A 19,421-nucleotide genomic window follows, 5' to 3' on the forward strand; every position below is an offset into this window, starting at 1 on the left:
ACGTTTTAATCTACTGAGAAGTCAGAGGATTTGTTTCCTATTTCCAAAAGCTCATGAAGCAGATGCTACGAGTGTTCCGCCCATTTCCCCTTAGACCCTTTTTCCATTTCCTGTTCCTGCTATGCGTTCACTCTCAACAGCCAGCATCTGTACTTCTTTGGAAAATAGCCTTCATTTGTTCTCAAAAAAACAATCACTCAACCTGGGGGAAAACACTTGTAGGAACAGAATTTACTCAGTTTATTGTTCTCATCATTCCATCTCCTCCTGCTCACTGGAGACCACAAACCCTGCTCATTCCAACAGGCATGCCCCTTTGCACTCTGGCTTTGCAGCTCCCAGCAGGGCGTGGGGTCTATTTCTCTACCCTTTCAAACTGCACTTGATGTGACTTGCTTTGGCCAAGAAGATACAAGCAAAAGTGATATAAGGAGAGGCTTAGAAAATACTCTCTGGGGCTTTCTCTCCCTTCCTGCCCTGGAGAATCCTATGACCACAACCAGGTGACTGAGCCCAGGTTTGCCTGCTGGATGATGGTAACGCGTGGCCCAATTACCTCCACCCACTACCCACAGCCAGCCTACCAACAAACCTGTGCGTGAAGCCACTGGAAACCAGGTGACCACACATACTGAGCCCAGCCAATACTCTAATCAGCAGTCCTCAGTGAGACCAGCCCAATTTGCCCAATGCACCCAGTGTATTGATGTTTTTAAAACGTTTATTGTATTACGCCACCAAGTTTTGACGCAGTTTTTTGAAGTTAACTGTTATAATAGATCTCATCAGATTCTCAAAGCTGTGCATGAGCCCTTGAATCAATGCTGTGCGTGAGCCCCTGAAAAAAGACCGAGAATTCCTTTTCCGGAAAAGAATTAAGAAAGGGAAATGAAAGACAAGCAATACACTGCCAACTCTCATATCACTTTGCTGCTGGGATAAACTTCAAATATCCTCTGAGGTAAGAGTTTCCTAATTACAACCAAAAGCAACGACAAATAGAACGCAGAGTCTGATTTCGAGAAGCCACAACAAAATGTTGTTATGGTCTCAATTGTGTCCCCCAAGATTCATATGTCGAAGTCCCAATCCCACTACCTCGGAATGTGACCATATTTTACAATAAATTCTGTATGAGATGATCAAGCTAAGATGATGCCTCTAGGATGGGCCCTACTCCAGTCTGATTGGTGTCCTTCTCCCCATGAGTGCGCACAGACAGAACAACCACCATGTGAAGAGGCAACAAGAGGGTGGAATCCTGGCATCTGCAAGCCAGAGGAGACAGGCCTCAAAGGAAACTAAACTGGCCAACACTTTGATCCTGAACTCTCAGCCTTCACAACTGTGAGAAAAGAAATTTAAGCCGCCCAGTCTGTGGTATTTTGTTATGGCAGACTTAGAAAACTAATGCAGGTTCTATGAGAAAACCTACTTATGTGTTTTTCACCTTCAAAAGAACCCAGCCTTTTGGAAATATGGCTAAAGTCATTGATTCAATCACATCTTACCAATATCATATAAGTTTTTTGGTGATTATTATTTGAAACCCATTGTAAAATAATTTGCTGTCTTGTAATGATTTCCAATTTCTCTGTTTAAGGTGAGCCCAACTACATTTAGAAAAATACAGAGATTTATAGCTAGCAATGCTTCCTTTAAGAGAAAAAAGTTAAATAGTATACACACACAATTTGATTGAAATTTGATTTGATTTGAATGAAAATAGGTTTTCATTTTTCCGAACAAAAAGATTATGCTGCATGTAAAAAATGGTCATTCCTATATGATCCAATCATCTAAAATCTTTTAATGATCAAAGAAAACATAACTTAGACAATATTAAACAAACATAGGGGCTCTTCTGACAAAGATTAAAATATTTACAATTATGTGTGTTAAAATCACAGCCATGGTCAGTTATATGGCAATAAAAATGTATTTACTTTTACCATGTACAACATGGTGACTACAGTTAATCATAATGTACTATATACTTGAAATTTGCTAAAAGAGTAGATCACAAGTATTCTCGTCACACACACAAAGAGGTAACTATGTGAGGTGATGAATATGTTAATTAACCTGATTGTGGTAATTATTTCACAATGTGTAAATATATTGAAACATCACATGGTATACCTTAAATATATACAATTTTTACTTGTTAATACCTCAATAGTGCTGGAAAAAAATTTCAAGTGAAGTCAGGGATAGTAAAGAGTTAGGTGGATGGCAAGGAACAATGTGCATTTATTATAAATATTCTAATAAATAAGTAAACATAACTCTTATAGACTGAGTAGCCTTTCAGATGGGGCTGGACACTAACCACTACCTCTGTTTTAATAAGTCATAAATTAACAAATTGATAGCAAAAATGATGTAGAAGATAGATGAGGTTGAGAGGATGCTTAATTTTTTAAAAACATAAACTTTTTGTTCAGATTTTAAAATTCCACTACTAGTCCTTCCCTGATATATGAACAATTAAGTTGCTAATTGCCAAGGATTTATTTCTATTTCTATTTTTTAATTTTTTTTAATGTTTTTATTTATTTTTGAGACAGAGAGATACAGAGCATGAGCAGGGGAGGGGCAGACAGAAAGGGAGACACGGATCCAGGCTCCGAGCTGTCAGCACAGAGCCTGACGCGGGGCTCTAACTCGCGGAGTGTGAGATCATGACCTGAGCTGAAGTCTGACGCCCAACCGACTGAGCCACCCAGACGCCCCACCAAGGATTCTTATTTACTAAGTGAGCTAAACAAGAAGAGTATTGGACCTAGATGTCTTTTAAAACATTTTAAAATATGAATATTTTTATAACTCTTAAGTAATTCAGTAATATGATAATTCATATAAGTTTGGAGGGGAGACTTTTTCCTTTAAATGGACCAAAGTAAATGAAGTTAGATAACAGATGTTAAAAGGTTTTATGTATAAATAAGTATATTCCTTTTTCCTGCAGTAGTCATATAGTCGTCTTTGTTAAGTTGGATCATTGGCACTTTGTCAGCACGTATGTGAAAATTAAAATGATACAGTGAAGATTAGCCCGACATCTCCACAAGGACGTCATGCGAACCTGTGAAACATTCCATATTTTGGAAGCAGTGAGATGACAGGGAAAACTGTCATTAGGACTATTCACTGGGATTATACATTAGGACTATTCTCTAGTCAACAGAGTAATGTCCTATAGGAGTAAAGAGTGACAATTCTGACACTGCTACTCATGCAGTCTGGAATTAGCAGACGGCAAAAGCCAGACTTCTCACTGTTGGAGGGAGTCTACTGGTAAGCAAGGAAAAAGGGAGGTGTACTCAATCACAAGGCAATAAAACAGAGGTAGAGACAACACCGTGAACTTGTGTTTAGCCTATTATGGATACAGGTGATTGCATACAGAAATAGATAAAGATATGTGAACATACACAGGTTAGTATACACATCTATCTCCTCGCTCTATCAGCTGAAAATGCTTGGAAATGACAATGCCCAGTAGCAATGAGCACTCTTAGCACCAGATTTTGTATTTTTTTAATTGAACAGCAAAATAAATAAAAGAGTGTGTTATCCAGTTTGAGATGCCATAACAAAACGCCAAAGATGGGATGTCTAAGCAGGAATAAACAGGAATTTATTTCTCACAATTCAGAAAGCTGGGAAGTCTAAGATTAAGGTACTAGCCAGTCCTGTTTCCCAATAAGGGCCTTTTCTTCCTGGCCTGCAGATGGCCACCTTCCTGCTGTATCCTCCCATGGCTGGGTGGGGTTGGGGGAGGGGAAGATGGCACGGAGGGGTGATTGATCTCCGGTGTTTCTTTAAAAAAAATTTTTTTTTAATGTTTATTTATTTTTGAGAGAAAGAGTCAGAGCGTGAGCAGGGGAGGAACAGAGAGAGAAGGAGACACAGAATCTGAAGCAGGCTTCAGGCTCTGAGCTGTCAACACAAAGCCTGAGGAGGGGCTCAAACTCACTGATGGTGAGATCATGACCTGAGCCAAAGTCAGTTGCTTAACCAACTGAGCCACCCAGGTGCCCCTCTGGTGTTTCTTATAAAAGGATCGATCCCATCTTCCCGACCTCATCTAAACCTAGTCACTTCACAAAGGCCCAACCCCAAACATCATCACAGGACCTTCAGGAAACAACTAGTTTTCACCTAAAGCCAGGAGGTGAAGAGAAGAGATTAAGAGGAGACTGCTAATCTCAGAAGGCATTCCATGGGGTTGAAGTGGAAGAACAGGGCAGAGGGGAAGGAATGATGCTCAATGAAAGCCAGTGGAGAAGAGACCCAGGGCATGATCAGGGAGAACAGCATTCCCAATTATTATCCCTGAAAGCCACGGCCCAGTTGTGTCCTTGACCCTAGTGTCTCCTGCTCCAGGCCATGCTCTCCACAGCCACTAAAGAGACCTTCCCATAATGGAAAGCTGATCCCTTCACCACTTCTAAGGACCAGATCACATTCTGCCATTGCCCTGTGAGTCTAATCCATTAAAAACAGCAACAACAAAACATGTAAAATCCTTCCTTGATCCCAAGTCCTCCTGTAAGTACCACCGTTTTCCTCATTTCCAAGCAGTTTTTTGAAAGAGTAATTCCTGCTGGCCCTCTTCACTGCTTCAACACCATCCATCATTCAACCCAACGGTGGTCCAGCATTTATTCCTATCTTGCCATTGATACAACTTCTCCCTAGAACCCCAATGGGTTACTAATTGCCTCACTTGTTTTAGGTGACTTCCTTGCAGTTTCTGACACTACTGACTGAAACTTACTTGAGATATATATTTTTTTCATTTATTCAATAAATAGTTACGAAGTACCTCCAAAGTACCAGGACTGTTCTACCTGCTTGGAATAACACTAACTGCTTGGGATACTTGCCCTCATGAAGCTTACCTTCCAGTAAGAAGAGGCAGGGAAGATAAAAAACACAGCACAACACAATGATTAAAAAGTAAATTATATACTATTTTAGTAGGTGATAAATGCTATAGGAAATAGAAAACTTAGATTAGAATAAAGGAAGTTAGGAATGGATGTGGGGAGGCAGGTTGCAATATTAGAAAGGGTAGTCCCTTCCTGCCTGCAGTTCCCATATAATGGCACTTCTTTCTTTCACCCACGTGTTAAATGCTGTTTTGCGTCTCATTCTTCACTCTCTTTTTGGATAATTTCTTTCACACCCAAGGCTTCCACTGAAACCATATGGGAACAACTCCCAGATCTACTCACCATCCACATGCCCCTCAGGCACACACAGGGGGCCTGTAGTGTCTCTGTCACAAACCACTGATTCTTAGGGTTAAAGCGCTGAACTCTGAATGATTTGCCTAGTTTACAAATCAGAGCTGAGAACCCACCCATCCTAGGTCAACAGCCCTCATGCTTTTTTGAATTCCAAGGGCTATTTCTGAGGTATAGCCAAAGGGCCAAGACATCTCTGCAGATGCTGCTGTCAGGGAAATAGTCACCTCCAGGGAGCCATCTTATTTTTTTTTTTAATATATGAAATTTATTGTCAAATTGGTTTCCATACAACACCCAGTGCTCATCCCAACAGATGCCCTCCTCAGTACCCATCACCCACCCTCCCCTCCCTCCCACCCCCCATCAGCCCTCAGTTTGTTCTCAGTTTTTAAAAGTCCCTTCAAGGAGCCATCTTAAACCCTAGGGCCTGTTTTCTTCATAATGCCTGGTGGGACCTGTGACTATCTTTGCCCTGATATTACCTCCTGAGGCAAACATTTCTTTTCATTTTTCTACTTCTGCCTCTACTTTCATTTATACTTCAAACAACCCTTTGGCTTTTAAAGATGTGTGTGTGCATGTATGTGCATGGGAGCTTTCCCTTAATCTGAGAGACTCAGGGCTGACTACTCTGCATCCCATTGGACCTTTCCGATCTCAAGAGCCAATGTTTCCACAGCATCTGCCTTTTCAGATTTATCCCCAATTCTTGGTGTACCCACCATTATCATACTAGTGACCCACAGATAAACTTAACCTTCCAAATGCTAGTTCTTGCCCCAGAAGATAAACTTATGTGACAGCTGTGAGTTCATAAGAACGATCTTATATACAGCACTAATGAGCAGAAAGAAATACTAGAGCTGAAGCAGATTCATTTGTTGAAGGGTATATGAAATTGGAGAAGAAATTAGAATTTTTAGAGAAATCGAAAAACTATCATTGAGAAAGTATCTCATCAGCAATATAATGATGTAGCATCTTACAAGTGGTGTTGGGAGACATCATAAAAGAAAATTTTGCCTAGCAAATGTTAGAAATTACTAATAAAAGAATGTTGAGAAGTTTGGGACACAGTTAAGGCTAAATTTTTAGAGATAGGTTTCTTTTATTGAAATAATTCGCCCAATATTATTTGCTTCAGCGGGTAAGGATAGTTTAAAAAGGATTTTTGTATCACACTGCAATGTATTAATTCTGAGTCTATTTAAAAAGTACATTCTCAGGTTCTGGCTATCAAACTTTCATCTCCCTAGACTACAGGAAAGAAAAAGGAAAAAGAGAATTTGTCAATGTTAGTGAAAAAGAAACAAAAATATACATTTTAAAAGAATACTAACTGGGGCGCCTGGGTGGCTCAGTCGGTTAATCAGCTGACTTCGGCTCAGGTCACGATCTCGCGGTCCGTGAGTTCGAGCCCCGCGTCGGGCTCTGTGCTGACAGCTCAGACCCTGGAGCCTGTTTCAGATTCTGTGTCTCCCTCTCTCTGACCCTCCCCCATTCATGCTCTGTCTCTCTCTGTCTCAAAGATAAATAAACGTTTAAAAAAAAATTAAAAAAAAAAAAAGAATACAAACTATCTGGGAACATAAGATCCACTATTTGCTCAATCCAGGAGACAAAAGTCCATATGAATTCATGAGGATAAAAATCTGACCTGAAGTGACATAATTAACTGTATAGCCCAGTAATTATAGTTTGTTGAGACTGAAAAGCAAATCATGCTCTATCTTAGAATGATTCAATATAGCAGTAATAGGATGGATAAAGTGCATGCAATCACACAAGTAAGTGCATATCTGTGTGTGTGTGTGTGCGCGCGCGCGTGCGTGTGTTGTGCACATGTTGGGGCACATGTTTATGGTTTCGGGAGGTAGGTATAATATTTCTGATAAATAGCTCAAAAAACAACCACTATGGTGGGATGGGAGTCAATGAAAATTAATAGAGATGAGGGCAGCTGGGAGAAGCCAGAGGGAATAAGTGGCTAGGCACATTTTCTGGAGAGAGTGAGCAATGTGATACTCAGATATTCAGTGAGATGAGCAGAGTTTAGCAAAAAGGACTCTAGGCAGAATGGTGAATGCAGTTGCAGGATCCATCCGTGTTCTGAATTTTTTTCTGTGAGACCCTACTTATTAAGCACCTACAGGCAGAGATAGAATATGGTCCAGTTTCACTAGACCACAGACGTGGAAGTGCATTCTGGTCCGCCCAGTGCGTTCCCCACCACGGAAGGGTGAAAGAAGTGAGCTGGAGGAGAGGCAGAGAGCGGGGTGAGCTGCCACTAATGTGGGAGTTAAGGAAATAGGGAGAAGAGAGATTCCTCAGAACTAACTGGATGTGAGAAGGAGCATAAGGGAAGGGAAGACCCCTCATTTCCAGGCTCCCAAGTGTCTGGCCTGGATGATGGGGTGGGAATCAGTATCATTAACATAGATACAAGTGGATCAGGTGTGGGAGAAGAAACTGATCAATTTGGAATATATTAATTCATGCCTATGAGCCCCACAGTTGAGGAGAGCCAATGGGTAATACCATTCTGGATGTTAACAGTCTCTTAAAGTTTTATCTGCTGAGGTTATGTACCCTGGTATCATGGAAATGTTCTCAGCTCATAGAAGACTGCTGCCAGTAAGCAGGTAGTTACACAGAACAGTTCCAAGATTGTTTTAAATATAAACTTCTTACAGAGAGAAAAGAGAATTAGACGACAGGTCAAGAACCACAGAAAAATATACTATGCCTGAAGAAAACTGGCCACACTTCGATCATAAATTTTAGGGCGTGCTGGCCCCTAGTTGCATCTAGGACTGGCAGATGTAACCAATAAAACTCCAGGATACTCAGTGGAATTTGGTTTACTAAAACGTGCAGTATTTGGGGACATATTTACACTAAAAATACAATATTTGAGACACAAACTGAAAAACTCTTTGTTTATCTGAAATTCACATTTTATTTGGCAATCCTGTGTTTTATCTGGCAACCCTAGTTGCAGTGTTACTTGTGTACTCTCCTTTGTTAGTGTTCAAGTAGTCCTTCTTATAGAAAGGCAAACAAAAAGCTATTTACATACTAAGTATGGTTTTCTTCACTTGCTTTATAAAAATAATGAAAGCAGTGTACTTGTATGGGGTATTGGGGACATTTCTCAAAAGGCATCACATTTCTCTCATGTTGCATAGACACATGTATTAATGGTTTTAACACCAGTGAAATCGATGATTAAAAAGTTCTTTTAAATATAAGCAGCATCTTAAAGTACAAAACACATATGAATGTCTGAAATGTTAAATCCAGGCCCAATTTTTACAACAATGAGCGTATCTTATCTGTAAGTGATTTAGTTAAATAATAAATACACTGGACTATGATTCATCCATAGTAGCCTCATTAGGTCCAAGGTCAAGGTAGGCCATGACCAGTTTCTAGATGCCAAACCTTCATATTGGCTCACCTGCCTCCTGTGGATTGCATTCAGGGAGATGTATGATTCAGACCTTCAGTAACATCTTCTAAACTAGAGTGCCAAGACACTCACTGGAAGAATTATCAATATATTTTCCATTAACGAGTAGGAGATGACTTTTAAAACTAAAACTGACCCATCATTTCACTGATTAATGCAGTACTGCTTTAAACTGGGAAAGCATTTATATGTAATATGGATAAAACTCATGATAGTAAAAAGATTAGATTGATGCTGTCTTATGCAAAATAGGACCTGTGAATATCAGTGTGGACATCAATCTGCTTTAATTGATGTGTTGTATTAACTGGAAAATGAAAAGTTAAGTTAGATTCAATTTTCATCTGCCCACCAGGATCAGTGGACATTGCCCAGGTGGCACAATTGATTTCAGATCATTTTATATGACACTGCAATTAATTCTTTAGGATCTGTCCATGAGATAATATATGTGCAAGTGTCATGAAAAATTCTATGTGCTATACAAATGCAAAGTGCCGCCACCACCACCACCACCACCACCATCATCACTATCATTATTATTTATATAGAGAAATCTGGCACCTTTCATGAGGATTATTATAAGTGGCTTAGAAAACAACAGGCATCCCAACGGACATGGTAGTGAAGATGGGACCATCATATTTCTGAATCCTGAAGACAGATGTCTGACTGGACAACTACACAAAACAAATATTTGACCTTTGACCTATTGAAGTCAAAGATTGGCCAAGGACTTTCACCACACTCGGTGAAAAAGATTGGTAGTGCTGACCGTGCTGTCAGGCTATGTTTTCGACAGGTCGATCTGAAAAAAGTATGTGTGAGCTCGAAACACTAGTGGCTGCCTACTCTCACACGGTCTCACCTATGCCAGCCTCCCTCCAGATCTTTGCTCCTCATTCATGGCAACACTTACCTAGGGTGTTCACTCCCTTCACCACCAAGCAATGTCACCCTTTCACATACAGATCAAGTTCTCCCTATCGCATGAAATCTTCTCTTACCAAGTCAGCAAACATAGATGGCCTGACACTAAATCGTAGCAGCACCACAGCCCATACTCTTCCCTAATCACACTTGCATCTACTAAATAAATATGAATGGAACACCTACTCTGTGCCAGGAACTACTGTAGATGTTGGGACACAGCATGAAACACACCAAAAAATTCCTGGCCTCACGGGAGTTTCTGTTATACCAAGGGAGGCAACTAACTAACCTATAAGTAAATAAATGAAAACATACTAAGTGCTATGGAGAAGCTAGATTCGTTATTTAGAGTAAAAGTAGATTTCATGAGTTAATTAGCATTTAATTGTTCTGTGGCATCAAGCACCTATTTGACCTTTGGAAGGTCTCGAATTTCCCATCTCTGTAAGAAAGGGAGATTTGTGAGATCTATTCTTAGTTTAAAATGCTGTGTCCATCAATTAAAGTTTAAAAACATCTTGATGACATATATATTTATACAGTGTTGTAACAAAACTAAAATTTATTTTTCAGTATGACCTAAATTCTGAGGATAGAATCAACATTACGTTCAAAATTAGATCACTTGCTACTCAAAAGCAAATCTGTGAGCAAATAACCAGTTTTTGATGATACATTACTTTTGCTACACAAGTAAAGCCTGTTTTTTGCTTAAGATTTTTAAACAAAACAAAGGTTTTTTATTCCAAAAGGCAACTAGCACATATTTCAAGTCATTTGTAAGAACTCATTAATTCTTTTTCATTGTAGATGTCTTAGGACTGAATCCTCACTGTATTTCCTCACAAAATGCTGGGCAAATAGATCCTAAATCCATAATCTGATGTGGCTGAGGAAGAAAAGAAAAGTATTCTTCTTTCACCTCTAAAACAGAAGCTCTATAGCTCTGAATATACGAAAAACTTTTGCCAAGGCCTCTGGCAGCCTTCTCACCATGGATTTCACTCTGTCTCCCTGCTCCTGGTAAGTAAATCATTTGCTAAACCGCAACAAAGAAAGCTATCAGTAAAACCAGATTCAGTGTGATTTGGGGAGTACAGAAAAGCCTCCACCCACGGTATCTTCCCTGAGGTCGATGTCTGCATCTCACAATAAGTGATCTCTTCTTTTATGTTAAACACTGTAGATGTTCCCAGGAAATTGATGAGGAGAAATTAGAGAGAAAAGATTAAAACACAGGGAATCAATGGCCAGAGTATTGACAGACTGGTTGACGATGACAAAGAATTCCAAACAGAGTCATTACGTATTCAATGCAAGAACAAGAAATAATAAATGTGACCGAGAGCCACAACAAAAATGATCATTGACAATACTAATATGAAACAAAGGAAACACTTGGGATGAGCAAATAAAAAAGTATTTAGTTCAATGACAGCCACTTGTCACTGATGAAAGGTACAACTGAAAATAAAGATTCATGAACCATAGCATATTTGCAATAAAATGCATAAACATAAACAAAATAGAATGCTTTAGAAATATAGAGACCACTAATATGGAATGATGTGAACCCCAAAAGGAGAAGAGGAGTAAAGAAGAAAGAGATTTTAAAGGGCAAGGAGAAAGAATGAAGCCACTTTTTACAACTGTTCCTGGCTGACTGTAACCCTGACATGACAAAAGAAATTATTTTCCTTAATACTTGGTTTTGCTGACATTCTGGTCTGCCATAATTGATTATTGTCTCTATTAACCTGACTAAAATTAAAGTTTAAAATAAAAGCAATCGTCCACTGTATGACTCCAAGATTTCTGTGTAAAAGTTCAAGAATGAGGGTCAATTTTTACCACCTTTTTATCTGCACTGAATTGCTAGTTTCCCTCCTGTAAGCAAGGAGCTAAATGGTCTACCTAAACGTTTCTTTTTCAAGTCAGTGAAATGCAAGGTAAGCAGCTTCATACTTTAATTAGAAGCATTAACCTTTAAAATCTCCACATTCCCAACTTCCAACACCATGGAAATTAATTTTAACAATCTGAAAGTTTATAAAAATAATCCTTTCTTCTCTCTTTTAAATACAATAGCGGCAGGCTTTCAAAACAGAAAGAAATAAAGCACTTCATTCAGTACCAAATTTATTGCGTTCCATTTAGGAATTAACTGTGATCTGTGTGGTCCATGGGATGCCAGCTCTTTATGGAGAAAATAAATCAATTTTGCAATGAACCTGGTGTGGCTGAATGGAATGACATCTTGACACCATGGGACTGTGGAAAATTAGCTATCTTCTTTGTGCTTTGTTTATTTCCCAATACAACAGGAAAATGACCTGTCAAGTATGTTAGAAAGATTGCCAGATGCAACATATTTTAAAAATAAGGCACAGGGATACCATAGTCACTCAAGTAATTTCTATTCCGCCCTTTTCTTCAAATGTTAGCAGTTTAAATTGGAGAAAGGGAGAAACAGAAAAAGTGAAATAAGGATTGTACTTTGCTTTGTTTACCACATTTAGAGATTGTCACCTTAATTTATTGTACCAACACTGGAAGATTCAGTGGTTTTAAATTGATAACTCAATTTCTTTCTTTTTTCAAATGTATGAAAACTATAAACTAACAAGCATACCAATGGGTTCATTGTCTAAGAAAAGAAACAGGTCATACACAAAAGGAGGGTTCTTGATAGTCAATGAAAACACAAAGAATTCCAGACGGAGTCATTACAAATTCAATACAACAGCAAGAAATAATAAATGTGACTGAGGGCCACAACAAAAATGATAATTTACAATACTAATATGAAACAGAGGAAACACTTGGGATGAGCAAATAAAAAAGTATTTAGTTCAATGACAGCCACTTGTCATGGATGAAAGGTACAATTGAAAATAAAGATTTATGAACCATAACATATTTACAGTAAAATGCATAAACATAAACAAAATAGAATGTTTTAGAAATATAAAGACCACTATTATGGAATGATGTGTGCTCCCCTAAAATTTATACGTTGAGATACTAATCCCCAATGGGATGGTATTAAGAGGGGGGCCTTTGGGAGACGGTTAGATCATGAACGCAGAGCTCGCATGATTGAATGAGACTAGTGTCCTTTTAAAAGAAACCCCAGAAAGCTCTCTTGCCCCTTCAACATACATTGGACACAGTGAGAAGACAGCCCTCGGTGAACCAGGAAGCAAGCCTCACCAGACACCAAATCTGCCAGTACCTTGATCTTGGATTTTGTAGCCTCTACAAGTGCGAGAAATAAACTTCTGTTGCTTATAAACCACCCAGTCCATGGCATTCTGTTATAAGCCTGAACTGAGGAAGACATCCACTCAATTAAAGAACAAACAAAACACACAATAGCAGTAGGAGATTTTTACACACCAATTTATCATTGATCTAAATTAGGATATAGAAGATCTGAATAATTTGTCAATAAATATAGTTGGATAAACATCTATTGAGCTCTGTGGCCTAAAAATAAAACACATGTTCTTCAAAGAATATATAAAGCTTGCATAAACTTAACTACATGTCATGTGTAACAGACTGACCATTCTCTTGGTAACTTGTCAACAAAATACTTTTACTCATAAGCATGCCCTTGTGTACTCCTTTCATACAATATTTCTGGGCTTGGCCATGTGACTGGCTTTAACCAATGAGATATTAGCAAGTGTTATGCTAACAGATGCTGGGTGAATGCTTGTATATGGAGGCTTTATTTTGTAACTCTAACTCTTGAGACACTCCCTCTCAGCTCTCAACCACCATAATGTAGGAGATGATGCCTGATCTAGCCATGTAAAGAGAACACATGGAAGTAAACCAAGGACTCAGCCAATAGCTCAGGTAAGTTCCTAGCAAATGACCAGTACCAACCATCATTGGAAGAGATTTCTCCCACCCTAGTTGAGCTGCTCACTTGGCTACCCTTCAAAAAGACCTGGCCAAATTGCAGAATTTGAGCAAATAACTATTGTATCAATCCACCAATTTGGGGGTGAATGATTATCTGAATCATTAAGGTATAAAGAATTTCTTAACTTATTCTGAAAAACTGTAACTATGTAAGGTATATTCTGTGACATAATAAATTCAAATAAAAAAATAATCTTCAAAGAAAAAGCCCCAAAACACAGATATAAAAAAAAATTTATAAGTTACTTATACGTGAAAGAGATCAAATTTTAAAAATGATTTAGGAATGGGGCGCCTGCGTGGCTCAGTCGGTTGAACGTCCAACTTCAGCTCAGGTCATGATCTCTCGGTTTGTGAGTTCGGGCCCCACGTCGGGCTCTGTGCTGGCCGCTCGGAGCCTGGAGCCTGCTTCGGATTCTGTGTCTCCTCCTCTCTCTGCCCCTCCCCTGCTCATGCTCTGTCTCTCTGTCTCTCAATAATAAATAAACGTTAAAAAAAATGATTTAGGAAATAAAGACAGTGAGAATGATATATATAAAAACTAATAAAATCAATACACTTAAAATGATTGAAGTTATACAAAGTATGTTCTCCAACCATGCTGGAATGAAATTAGGCAGCATTAAGAGAAGGAACTGAGGAATCCATAAATCTGTGAAAATTAAACAACACATTCCTAAATAAACAAAGAAATTAAAGGGTAATTGGAAAATACTCTGAGATGAATGAAAACAAAAATACAACATAGAAAAAACAAATGGGATGTCCCTATATCAGTGCTTATAGGGGAATTTATAGCTGTAAATGCCCATACAATAAGAAGAAATCTTAAAAATATTTCCTAGCCTACTACCTTAAGAAACTAGAAAAAGAAGAGCAAACTAAAAACCCCAAACAAGCAGAAAGAAGGTAGTAAAAAAATTAATGCAGAAATAAGTAAAATAGAGAATAGAAAAGCAATAAAAACAAAAGTTGGTTCTTTTAGAAATCAACAAAATTGACAACTTTTAACCTTTAGCTAGACTGACAAAAAAAAAAAAAGGGAGAGAGAGGGCTCAAATTGCTAAAATTAGTAATGAAAAAGGGGATTAGAAATGAAAAAGGAATTGACCTTATAGAAGTAAAATAATAATAATAATAATAATAATAATAATAAATAAGGGAATACTAAGAACAATTGTACCAAATTAGATGGCCTAGAGGGAAAGGAAGAGTTACTAGAAACATACAAAAATACCAAAACTGAATGAAAGAGAAAAAGAAAATCTGAATAGACCAATAACAAAAAATTAAACTAATAACCAAAAAACTACCCACAAGGAAAAGCCAGGACCAGATGACTTCACTGGTGAATTCTATAATTGTAAGGAAGGAATAGTGATCCTTCGCAAAGTGTACCAAGAAATAGAAAAGGAAGAAACACTGTAACTCATTCAATGAGGACAGTATTACCATGATACCAAAACCAAAGACCTAACAAGAGAAGAAAACTATAGGCCAATATCTCTTATGAATATAGACATCAAAACTTCAACAAAATACCACCACACTGAACCTAACAACATATAAAAAGGATTCTACACCATGACCAAGTGGGATTTCTCCCAGAAATCAAGATTGGTTCAAAATACGAAAATCAATCAATGTAATACACTACATTGACAGAGTGAGAGAAATCATCTCAATACATGCAGAAAAAGCATTTGACAAAATCCAACTCTCTTTCATGATAAAAGCACTCAACAAGCTAGGAACAGAAGGAAACTTCCCTACCTAATAAAAGGCATCTATCTACACAATCCTCAAGCAACACCGTACTTAATGATAAAAACCAAAAGAGTGCCCCCATAACTGTAAATACAAATATATTTGAAAAAGAAACAGAATTTTTCCTGATGCAAAGATAATTTTCCAATGCCTCCCCTCCCCCCACTCTTTTTAGTGCATTTACCTTAGAAAACTTGTCATTGTGAATTCCTTCTCTGCCCCTTGAAGATGTACCTAAATAAGCCTCTTGGTCAGTTTTACAACCAGGAGTCTTTTTCTTAAGGATCTGGGAGCCACCTCTTTGAAATGTAATCATCAAGGAGTTCAGAGCCCCCACCCCCGGTTTCCATGGGAGGGTAGGAGTCTAACTTCAGCTAGCACCTGGTTCCAAGTTACAAATCTACCTCCGGTCATAAAGATATGAGTAATTTGTTTTTCTTTTGGATAGAGGCAATTAGCAAACACAGGTGGCCACCCCAACTACCAAGTGAATGTAGGATGAACTATGTGTGACAAATGCTGTTGTCAAGTCCTCTTACTTGAAGACTAGTTTTCATTTATTTGGGGAACATGTATGTATTGGGTTGCATCTGCTTAGTTTTACCATTCTATCTGTACATTCTCTTTAGTGAATATCTGTGATGTAGATCCCATTCTGGTTCAATGCTTATTCAATAATAAAACTGTTTTATTTCTCTTTAACTTCTGTGGAGAGTTTGTCTGGGTTGGCAGGAGACTTTCTTTTTAGTTTATACTTCCCTAACATCTCCTAAGATCAGGAACAAGACAAGGATGTCTGCTGTTATAATTTCTATTAAAAACTGTACTGGAGTTTCTAGCCAGGGCAATTAGGCAGGAAAAGAAAATAAAAGGCATTCACACTCAAAAAAAAAAAGAAGGAGAAAAACTATTTCTATTCACAGATGACATGATACTGTATGTAGAAAATCTTAGGAAATATACAAAAACAATTACAGCTAAGGTTGCATGATATAAGATCAATATACAAAAATCAATTATATTTCTATACACTAGCAATGAACAATCCAAGATTAAATTAAGAAAACAATTTCATTTAAAAGGGCATCATAAAAGAATAATATATTTAAGAATAAAAATAACAAAAGAAATGCACCACTACTTGTACACTGCAAATTATAAAAACGTTGTTGAAACAAAGAAGACCTAAATAAAGGGAAATACATCTTGTGTTCAAAGATTGGAAGACTCAATATTGCTAAGATAGCTGAATTAATTTTCCCTTGTTTCTGCAACAAATTACCACAAACTTAATGGTTTAAAACACAAATGTATTATCTTCCAGTTCTAGATGGTTCCAGAATAATTCTGCTAGGCTAAAATCAAAGCTTTGATAAAGCTTATTCTTTTCTGAGGGCTCTTTCCTTGAATTTCCCAGTTTGTAAAGACTACCACCAATCCTTGACTTATGGTCCCTTCCATTTTCAAAGCTAGCAATAGCCTGTTCAGTCTTTTTCTTCTAATATGAAATTTATTGAAAAATTGGTTTCCATAGAACACCCAGTACTCATCCCAACAGGTGCCCTCCTGAATACCATCACCCACCCTCCCTTCCCTCCCACCCCCCATCAACCCTCAGTTTGTTCTCAGTTTTTAAGAGTCTCTTATGTTTTGGCTCCCTCCCCCTCTAACCTTTTTTTTCCCCTTCCCCTCCCCCATGGTCTTCTGTTAGGTTTCTCAGGATCCACATAAGAGTGAAAACATATGGTATCTGTCTTTCTCTGTATGACTCATTTCACTTAGCATCACACTCTTCAGTTCCATCCATGTTGCTACAAAAGGCCATATTTCATTCTTTCTCATTGCCACGTGGAAGAACCTAAATGTCCATCAACTGGTGAATGGATAAAGAAATTGTGGTTTATATACACAATAGAATACTACGTGGCAATGAGCCAGTTCAGTCTTTGACACAGCACATCACTCTGACACTCTTCTGCTTCTGTTTTGTATTTAAAGGCATCATTACATTGGGAACACACCTCCATCTGCTTATTCCCCTTTACCATGTAACAACATATTCACAGGTTCCAGGGATTATATCAGGATTGTGAATATCTTGGGGCAGAAGGTAGGGTGTGGGGGAGTTCATTTTTCTGCTTATCACAATGGGAACATTCACAAAGTCGATGTACAGATTCAACCCAGCTGGGGTTTTTTGCAGAAATCGACAAGCTGATCCTAAAATTCATGGAAACACACAGGACACAGAACAGTCAAAACAATCTTGAAAAATAAGAACAAAGGCAACTCACACTTCCTGATTTCAAAACTTAATACAAAGCTACAGTAATCAAGACTGTGTGACAGGCCTAAGGGTGGCATATTTCTGGGAGTTCAGAAATAAATCTTTATGTTTATGGTCAATTGATTTTTTTTTTTAATTTTTTTTTTCAACATTTATTTATTTTTGGGACAGAGAGAGACAGAGCATGAACGGCGGAGGGGCAGAGAGAGAGGGAGACACAGAATCGGAAACAGGCTCCAGGCTCTGAGCCATCAGCCCAGAGCCCGACGCGGGGCTCGAACTCACGGACTGTGAGATCGTGACCTGGCTGAAGTCGGACGCTTAACCGACTGCGCCACCCAGGCGCCCCTCAATTGATTTTTTATAACAATGCCAAGACAATGAGTGGGGAAAGGATAGTCTTTTAAACAAATAGTGCTGGGACAACCAGATATCCACATGCAGAAGCATTAACTTAAAACCCTACCTCACATCATATATAAAAATTAACTCTAATGTATCATAGACCTAAACATAAGAATTAAAACTATAAAGCTATTAGAAGGAAATATAGATATAGGTCTTAATGACCTTGAATTAGGCAATGATTTCTCAGATAAAGATACTTAAGCACAGCAACCAAATCAATAAGTTGGGTTTCATGAAAACTAAAAACGTTCGTGCTTCAAAGAACACTATCAAGAGAGTGAAAAAATAATCCACAGAATGGGAGAAAAATATTTGTAAATCATATACCTAATAAAGGCCTGGTATGCAGATTAAGTAAGAATCCTTATGAATCAATAATAACAAAAGTAATCCAATTTAAAAATGGGCCAAAAAAAAAAAAAGTTGTTCAACATCATTAATCACAAGGAAATGCAAATCAAAACCACAGTGAGGTAATACATCACATTCACTAGGATGACTAGAGTCAAAAAGACAAATAATAATAAGTGCTGCTGATGATAAGGAGAGATTGGAATCCTCATATATTGCCGGTGGGAATATAAAATAGTGCAAACACTTTGGAAAACATTTTAGCAGTTAGCCAAAGAGTTAAACATAGTTACCATATTGAGGAGTATGACTCCAAACTGTGCCAAAATCCTGTGTGTGATCCTTCAGGTCTGACCATGGGCAGTTGCCAGGCTTTGACTAGCAGATCTCAGGAAGGGGAAGTTGCCCTCCCCACATCAGACATAGTGCATTGCCAGTGTGTTACAGTTCCCAGAGGGAGTTGCAGTCAAGAACTGAGCCCACCCCCCAACCCCAACCAGCCATGTTCATATGCACGGCTGCATTTCTAGCCCAGGCACCTCCATTCGGAGGCCTCTTCCTTACCAGAGGCCTTAAATGGGGCACTTTCCTACGGGCTTCGGCTGAGACCACCTGATGGGGGGCCTTGGCTGAGGCAGGGTTGTCAGCTACTGGCAACATTTCTACATACTACCAATGAATAGCACCACACATCGTAAATGTATAAAAACATGGAAGAATATACAACAACTTCAGGTAGTGGTTACTTCTGGGGAGGACAGAGAAATAGAGTTGAGAAAGGCCTCCAATTGAATCCATAACATTATTTCTTTTTTTTTTCCTCCATTTTTTTGAGGTGGGAGGGGACAGAGAGAGAGGAGAGAGAGTCCCAAGTAGGCTCTGTGCTGTCAGCACAGGGCTTGAACTCACAAACTGTGAGATCATGACCTGAGCCAAAATCAAGAGTCAGACACTTAACCAACTGAGCCACTCAGGTGCCCCTAACATTATCTCTTTAAAGATTTTT

At 38.4% G+C, this 19,421-nt stretch overlaps 1 protein-coding gene and 1 non-coding gene across 7 annotated transcripts in view; one reads left to right on the plus strand and one right to left on the minus strand.

The window, feature by feature from the left end:
* The window catches only part of NEK10 (NIMA related kinase 10), a 231,100-nt gene that overhangs the window by 98,032 nt on the left and 113,647 nt on the right, over nt 1-19,421 (minus strand). The gene's annotated exons all lie outside the window — the stretch shown is intronic.
* On the plus strand, nt 3,008-3,110 carry LOC122492480. The gene has a single exon (XR_006299665.1). It is a non-coding gene; the product is annotated as a U6 spliceosomal RNA (small nuclear RNA).

Source organism: Prionailurus bengalensis, chromosome C2 (assembly GCF_016509475.1).
Source record: "Prionailurus bengalensis isolate Pbe53 chromosome C2, Fcat_Pben_1.1_paternal_pri, whole genome shotgun sequence".
Lineage (NCBI taxonomy): Eukaryota > Metazoa > Chordata > Mammalia > Carnivora > Felidae > Prionailurus > Prionailurus bengalensis.